Source organism: Giraffa tippelskirchi, chromosome 13 (genome assembly GCF_054371585.1).
Source record: "Giraffa tippelskirchi isolate mGirTip1 chromosome 13, T2T-mGirTip1v1.2.pri, whole genome shotgun sequence".
Taxonomy (NCBI): domain Eukaryota; kingdom Metazoa; phylum Chordata; class Mammalia; order Artiodactyla; family Giraffidae; genus Giraffa; species Giraffa tippelskirchi.
The window spans coordinates 86,692,827-86,700,000 of NC_137287.1; the positions used below are offsets into that span (position 1 = coordinate 86,692,827).

Consider the following 7,174-nt stretch of genomic DNA (forward strand, 5'->3'; position numbering starts at 1 on the left):
ATTGCTATGTGGAAGTTTCTAGTCTAACATACAGTCAATACTTGTTCAGTCATTCTCATCATAATATAAGTTAATATAAAGCTGATTTTAAAAAAAGGAAACCGATTAACTGTCTTTGATTCTGTTCTGATTCCATGGGTACTGATTTCACTTTGCCCCTCCTACAATATAATTGCTAACATTGGACTGTGCAACTCAGGCATTACATTCCTGTTATTTATAACTTGTGAAGGCAGAAGAAGAAAAAAAAAGTCTGCTTACTCAGAGGAACAACAGGCAGTGGATCTCAAAAGCCAGAAGGTGAAGCTTAATGATGGCCATTTCATTCCTGTCCTGGTTTATGGAACCTATGCACCTCCAGAGGTAACAGTAGTGGTTTGGGGTTGAGATATAAATAGTCGTGGATGTAACATGAGTGAGAAGGGCTTGGGTTGTCAAATACTGAGCCCCCGTGTGACACTTGGAGGGTTATTTGGTTCCACTAACCAGGCTAGAACCATTCTCTAAGAAAGAGGGGAGAGCATTCAGTCTTCAGTCTGGATCAGGGTCTGAGGCTGTGCTCACCTGCTGATTACGTTGGGTTCCCCTCCAGTTTCATGATATCTTTCCCTCAGAAACTTGTGGAAATAAAAACAGGAGAGTTCAGCACAGTCCTGATTACGATGCCTGAGTCTCTTGGGGATTTCCTGAACCCACAGTTTGGAGCAGTAGTGATGAGCAGTGACACTCTCTTACACTTGAACACAATGCCTTTATCTCCTCTTTCACACTTTCAAGTTGAACAAATTTTGTGGTGCTCCCTGTGGGTGGGTCTAAACCTAGGACCTTTATAGGAACTTGGAGACCTTGCCTACAATGATGGCTGTTTTCATGTTGAGGTTTGTAGACTGTACTCAGCCACTAAGAACTGTATCATTTAGAACTCTTGATTTTAAGTTATAGAAATCTACTCAAGCCATCTGATGCAAAATAGCTTAGAGGACTATGTAGATGGCAGGTCCCAACCATGGAGATCTAAGGATTTACAGAACTCTTCAGATATGTCTCCTTTTTTCACCCCTTATTAAGGCATTACTCTTGGTTTTCTTTATTTTTACTGAACATTTTCCATTGCTGTCAAATATCCCTTGGGGCAGCTCAAGGCTCATGATCATGAACATTTGAGAGCCTGTCTTGATCGTCCACATTCCATATCAACCTAAAGAGAACCTTGCTGGTTCATATGACTGCTCTAGGGCCTCTGATGCTCAGAGGGAAAAGGAAGTCTGATTATCTAGCCCAGGTCAAGACTGAAATTTTTATTCTGGAAATAAAGCCATGCAACTTACTGCCATTCCAAGCTCAAAAGAGTCATTTCAAAATAGGCAAGTACAGGGAAGAGACAAAATTCACATAAGCCACAATGAGCCCCTTGTCGAACCTAGAAAAACTGTATTTATTGCAACATATATTACGCTCTTCTCTGGTGGCTTAGTATCTGCCTGAAATGCAGGAAACCTGTGGTTGATCTCTGAGTTGGGAGGATCTCCTGGAGAAGCAAACGGCAACGCAATTCAGTATTCTTGTCTGCAGAATTCCATGGGCAGAAGAGCCTGGTGGACTATAGTCCATAAGGTCACAAAGAGTTGGACACGACTGAGCACAACACAGCACGCTTTTTCAGATTCTTTTATATTAGAGGTTATTGCAAGATACTGCGTATAGTTCCCTCCGCTATACAGTAGGTCCTTGTTGTTTACCTATTTGATGAATAGTAGTGTGTATGTGTTGCGGAGAAGGCAATGGCAACCCACTCCAGTACTCTTGCCTGGAAAATCCCATGGACGGAGAAGCCTGGTGGGTTGCAGTCCGTGGGGTTGCAAAGAGTCGGACACGACTGAGCGACTGAACTGAACTGACTGAATGTTTTAAACACTTTTCATTCATAACTGTTTACACTAAAGCATTAGTTGCTTTAGTTGTGTCTAACTCTTTGTAAACCCATGGACTATAGCCCTCCTGGCTCCTCTGTCCATGTGATTCTCCAGGCAAGAATGCTGGAGTGGGTTGACATTTGCTTCTCCAGGACATTTTCCCAACACAGGGATCTTCTCCACTAAGGCATTGACATATAGATTTTGTTAGATTTATTATACTAGATAACGAGCAAGTTTCATATCAGATTCCTTAACAGGCTTTCATGGGAAGCCTCCTTCCCACACGGCTTCAGCTGAATGCTGTCACCCTTAGGGAATGTTTGGGAGGGGCAATCAGTCTAACGTCAGCTCAGGTTCACTATCGAGTCAGGAGTGTCTAAAGCAGTGTGTTTGGAAAAGGCAGATTTTAGTTTGTTTTCTGTCACAAGTGATTCACTTAGAAAGATAAGGGACTGATGTGCTATAATGTTTGTGAGGAGGATAGAGAAGGAGAAGGTATGGAAAGGAGAGGTAAGAACTCAGCAGAGGGTCCCAGGTTGTTCTCCTGGAAGCTGAGGACAGACACGGCTTCCCTGTCCCCTCTTCTTGTCTCCATGCAGCTGGAAAGTCCTCCAGTGCCCAGGAGGAGGCCGGCTCCTTCCAGAAGAGGTTAATGTGATTGTTCCTTCCTTCCAGGTGTTTGACATTGAACTGAGTCCAGACAACGTGAAAGCAATCGATGGCCTCAACAGAAATATAAGATATTATGAATTTCTAATGTAAGTGACTGTTTCACACACTTTTGTTTTTGTTCTTTTGTAGCGGACAGGTGAGCAGGGGAAATGAGCTTTTTAAAACTTAAGTCAGTCCTCTTTTCAGGACTGAAAAGAAAGACAGTCCAGCATAGGAGTCTTCCAGCATAGGAGTCAGCCATGTACTTCCTGAAGACCTCAAACCAGAAGTTTCCTCCAGGGCTCCATCGTTGATCAACAGAAATGAGATTGGGGACCAGGACAGCCCGTCAGTAAAATTCCCTGACAGCTGACATTGAGGTGAATGAATTCACTGTTTTGTGCCCCTAATCCCTGTGCCTGGTGTACCTCCTCTCAGAGCCCAGGGAGCCAGGAAATAAAAAGGGCACAGTGCCTGCAGCCCACTATTCTTTCAGGGACCAGTGAACATGTTTAATGTTTAATTCTTTTCACATCAGGGAAAAATGATTATATTAATTATAAAATTATGTTATAATGAAGCCAGATTTCATAAATGGATCCACCTCTTTCTCTTCCAGTGGTATTGGTCACCCTGAGTATCCATTCTGTGACGAATATTGACTCTCAGCTCTCACTGTGGTTCTTCAATAACTTCTTACTTCTAGGGTGGTGAAAAAAAATTTTGAGCCTGAAGGAGAAGTTTAAATAAAGCGTCTGAACTTTCTGAAACCATGCCTTTCCTTTTAAAAATAAACTGTTTTATGTGAAGTCTATGAAACAGCATAGACTTCAAAGTAAGAATACTCTTTTTCCTGAAGATTGAAATAATACAGATATATGACCAAATATTTAGATAGAAAAGGGACAGCATAGGGAATGATGATCAGCTGTGTTTACCCACTTGAAAACACTTACCTTTGGTGCCTTTACCTTGTGATTTTCCTAGACAAATGTGTGTGTTTGTTTAATTACAAAGACAAATAAACTTCAATCTACAGGTTGTATACTTCTTTTGTAACATAGCTTAAGTATCTTGGTAAGCTAAAAATATGAGCTAAAAAATCCAGTATTATATTTTGCTTCCTGTATAGCAAGGAGCACATCTTAGTAATTTATGTAATTTCTTATTTGTCTGCCCGTGTTCAGCATTTTGATGAATCTTACATATTTTGAGTTTATTCAGTGGTCATTCCACAAAACTTCACTGAACATTCTTTAGAAAGACATTGTTATATCAACAAATGTCAATAACTGAAATGAGAAATGTCTTGAGTCGTTAGACTCATGGAGAATGAGACTGTGAATGATATCAGGAGAATTTAACTGTTAGAAATGGGTAAGTGTCTGTTGAGATAATTCTGCACAATCTCTCCCATTTCTGTACATCTGTTAGGCAGAGACACAAACTACCCTTCACCCCACACAACCTTTCATTTGTACCAAACAGCCTTGAAAATAGAGACAGTAGCTCCCTGCATTTCTCTAGAACAGGAAAGGCTTATTCCAGGAAGGAAGAGTGTTCATGGAGCATTTAAGGGCCAGAGGTTGGCGATGTGAGTGGAGTTTAGTGAAGTGGAGAGACAGGAGCTGAAGACAAGTCAGAGAGCCGGTGGGGCAGGGGGTCCTTGTCACATAGGCTTTTAAAGGACGTTACTGTGAGGGAAATGGAGAAGGATATTTCCAGAACACTGCTCCTTGGGCCCCTCTCTGATAGCCGATGGCCACCCTGGCCTGTCCAGACATCCTGCTGGTCTGAGCCGGCTCTGTACCCCACACTGCCCACTCTGCCCAGCATGGGCGGCCTTCACTCCAGGGGGAGTGAACTGGATCCAGAGGCAATGAGGGGGCACCTGTGGGCTGAGGGCACACAGGCTGCCCAGTAAACTGGCGAGTCCTGGGCAGCGTCCGGCTGCCCCCTCAGCCTGTTCCAGGAGCAGGAGCGGGTGCCTGTCTCAGGAGAGGAGTCAGGTTCCAGGGCCTCCTGTGGGTCCCCCTGGGTTCACAGCAGCTGCGGGGCCACGACCACTCGAGGTCATCCCAGGACTGCGGTGATCAGTGCGTGGTGTGCACAGGTCTCTCCAGGGAGGACCTCTGAACCCCTGTCTTCCCTCCTCACCTGGGGCCCTCCCGGGCCGCTCTCCCGGGGCCTCAGTCCTGAACTGACAGCTTATCTTCCCTTCCCACTCAGCTCCATGGGGACAGTTTTTCACAGCCTTGGTGTGGAGGGGGCTTCCCGCTGGTGTCCTGTGTTTTCAGGAGATGTGACCCTGATGTGCTCCTGGGGGAGCTGAGGTCAGCGTCCTCTTGCCCACCTGGAGCTCCTCCCCAGGACAGTGTGTGACACTGACTGTTCGCTAAGTGTGGCTCCTGTGACAGTTCAGGAAGGGTCGGTGCCAATTTCTTCTCTTCCTTTTGTGGATCAGGCTTCCCAGGTAGGGCAGTGGTAAAGAATCTGCCTGCCAATGTAGTAGATGTGAGTTGGATCTCAGATCCAGGAAGATTCACTGGAAAAAGAAATGGCAGCCCACCCCAGTATTCTTGCCTGGAGAATCCCATGGACAGAGAAACCTGTCAGGCTACTGTCCATGGTGTCACAAAAGAGGGATTTTGACTTAGCCAACTAAACAGTAACAACAACAGTTTCATGGCTCATGTCATTCTCTTTCTTTTTCCTCTCTGTCTCTTTTTTTAGCTTTCTTGTTTCACCTTTCTTTATTGTATGCCTTTTCACTCTCTTCTGCTGTATGTTCATGACTGGGTACTTGGACAACCACCACACACCCACTGTTTGCAGATTTGTACCACACCTGATTGTCCTTCCCTAGGTAGCATGGCATGTGCCTGGTCCTGGGGTCAGTGCAACAGGAAACTAAGGGCAGTTCAGTTCAGTTCAGTTGTTCAGTTGTGTCAGACTCTTTGTGAGCCCACGGACTGCAGCATGCCAGGCCTCCCAGTCCATCACCAACTCCCGGAGCTTGCTCAAACTCATGTCCATTGAGTTGGTAATGCCATCCAACCATCTCATCCTCTGTCATCACCTCCTCCTCTCGCCTTCAATCTTTTCCAGCATCAGGGTCTTTCAAATGAGTCAGCTCTTTGCATCAGGTGGCCAAAGGATTGGAGTTTCAGCTTCAGCATCAGTCCTTCCAATGAATATTCATGACTGATTTCCTCTAGGATAGACTGGTTTGATCTCCTTGCAGTTCAAGGAACTCTCAAGAGTCTTCTCCAACACCACAACTTAAAAGCATCAATTCTTCAGAACTCAGCTTTCTTTATAGTCCAACTCTCACATCCATACATGACTACTGGGAAAACCATAGCCTTGACTAGATGGACCTTTGTTGGCAAAGCAATGTCTCTGCTTTTTAATATGCTGTCTAGGTTGGTCATAACTTTCTTTCCAAGCAGTAGCATCTTTTAATTTCATGGCTGCAGTCACTGTCTGCAGTGATTTTGGAGCTCCAAAAAATAAATCTGCCTCTGTTTCCACTGTTTCCCCATTTCTGCCATGAAATGATGGGACCGGATGCCAAGGTCTTCATTTTCTGAATGTTGAGCTTTAAGCCAACTTTTTCATTCTCCTCTTTCACTTTCATCAAGAGGCTCTTTAGTTCTTCTTCACTTTCTGCCATAAGGGTGGTGTCATCTGCAACTGAGTTCATTTCTGAGTCAACAACATAGCTGACCCGTGAACGACTCTGGTCCTGGGGAATTTATGACTGTTTTTGAATGCCTTGCTGTCCCCCAAATCCACACCTGTTATATTAGGTGTTTTACATGGTCTAGTCTTGTGTCTCCACTGTTACTCCCTTGTCCCTGTCCCCACATATATAAATCCCTCTGCAGCTGTAAGGAGCCACCTCAGCTGCTCTTCTGTTTAAGTTCAGAGTTAAGTGAAAGAGACACCAGTCTTCAGTCAGCCCCAAGTAGGTGGGAACTTTGCACATAAGTATTTCTCTCATCAGTTTGTTTTGAGGGAGGCAACTGGGCGCTGAGTTGCTGCCATTTACAGATCAAGACATCGCTGTACAAGTCAGCGGAGAGGAGAATGTGAATAAAAACACACGGAAGTGTCCTTCCACAGTTCTGGATCTTTCCTAGTTGCGTGTTCACTTTGTTGCTGTAGATCTTTGTTGGACTGTTTCCCAGAATGCTTATGACATTTTCAGCTGCTTTCTGTTTCCATACTTCCCTCTCCAAGGGAGACTTCACTTCTCCTAGCTCACTGTTTTGCTGACATCACTCTATGTGTTAAACTGTATTTTCCTTCACAACATCCCCTTGTACTAGTGCATCATGATTTCCCTTACTCTTCTCAAATGTGTTGCAATTTCAGTTGTTTATGGGTTTTCCTTTTATGAATAATGTTGAGCAGGATAGTAAATTATATAAATATTTGTCAGCTACATTATGAGTGTTTTTTAAAAATTTCGTAACAAAGTCCATGATATAAACACTCAGTCTGTTTGAACACTGCGCATGGAATCTAATAATTATTAATATTTAACCTACTATAAACATCTTGCCAAATGTCTGGTTTTGGTATCCTTTTCAGGATTTTAC

General features: G+C 44.0%; 1 protein-coding gene across 1 annotated transcript in view; it reads left to right on the forward strand.

The window, feature by feature from the left end:
* The first annotated feature begins 263 nt into the window (after positions 1-263).
* LOC145531318 (aldo-keto reductase family 1 member C3) overlaps positions 264-7,174 on the forward strand; it is a 17,444-nt gene continuing 10,533 nt past the window's right edge. The window contains exons 1-2 of the mRNA XM_081553419.1: positions 264-363; positions 2,592-2,674. The gene's annotated coding sequence lies outside the window, so the exon portion shown is untranslated. The remainder of the gene's footprint in view (positions 364-2,591; positions 2,675-7,174) is intronic.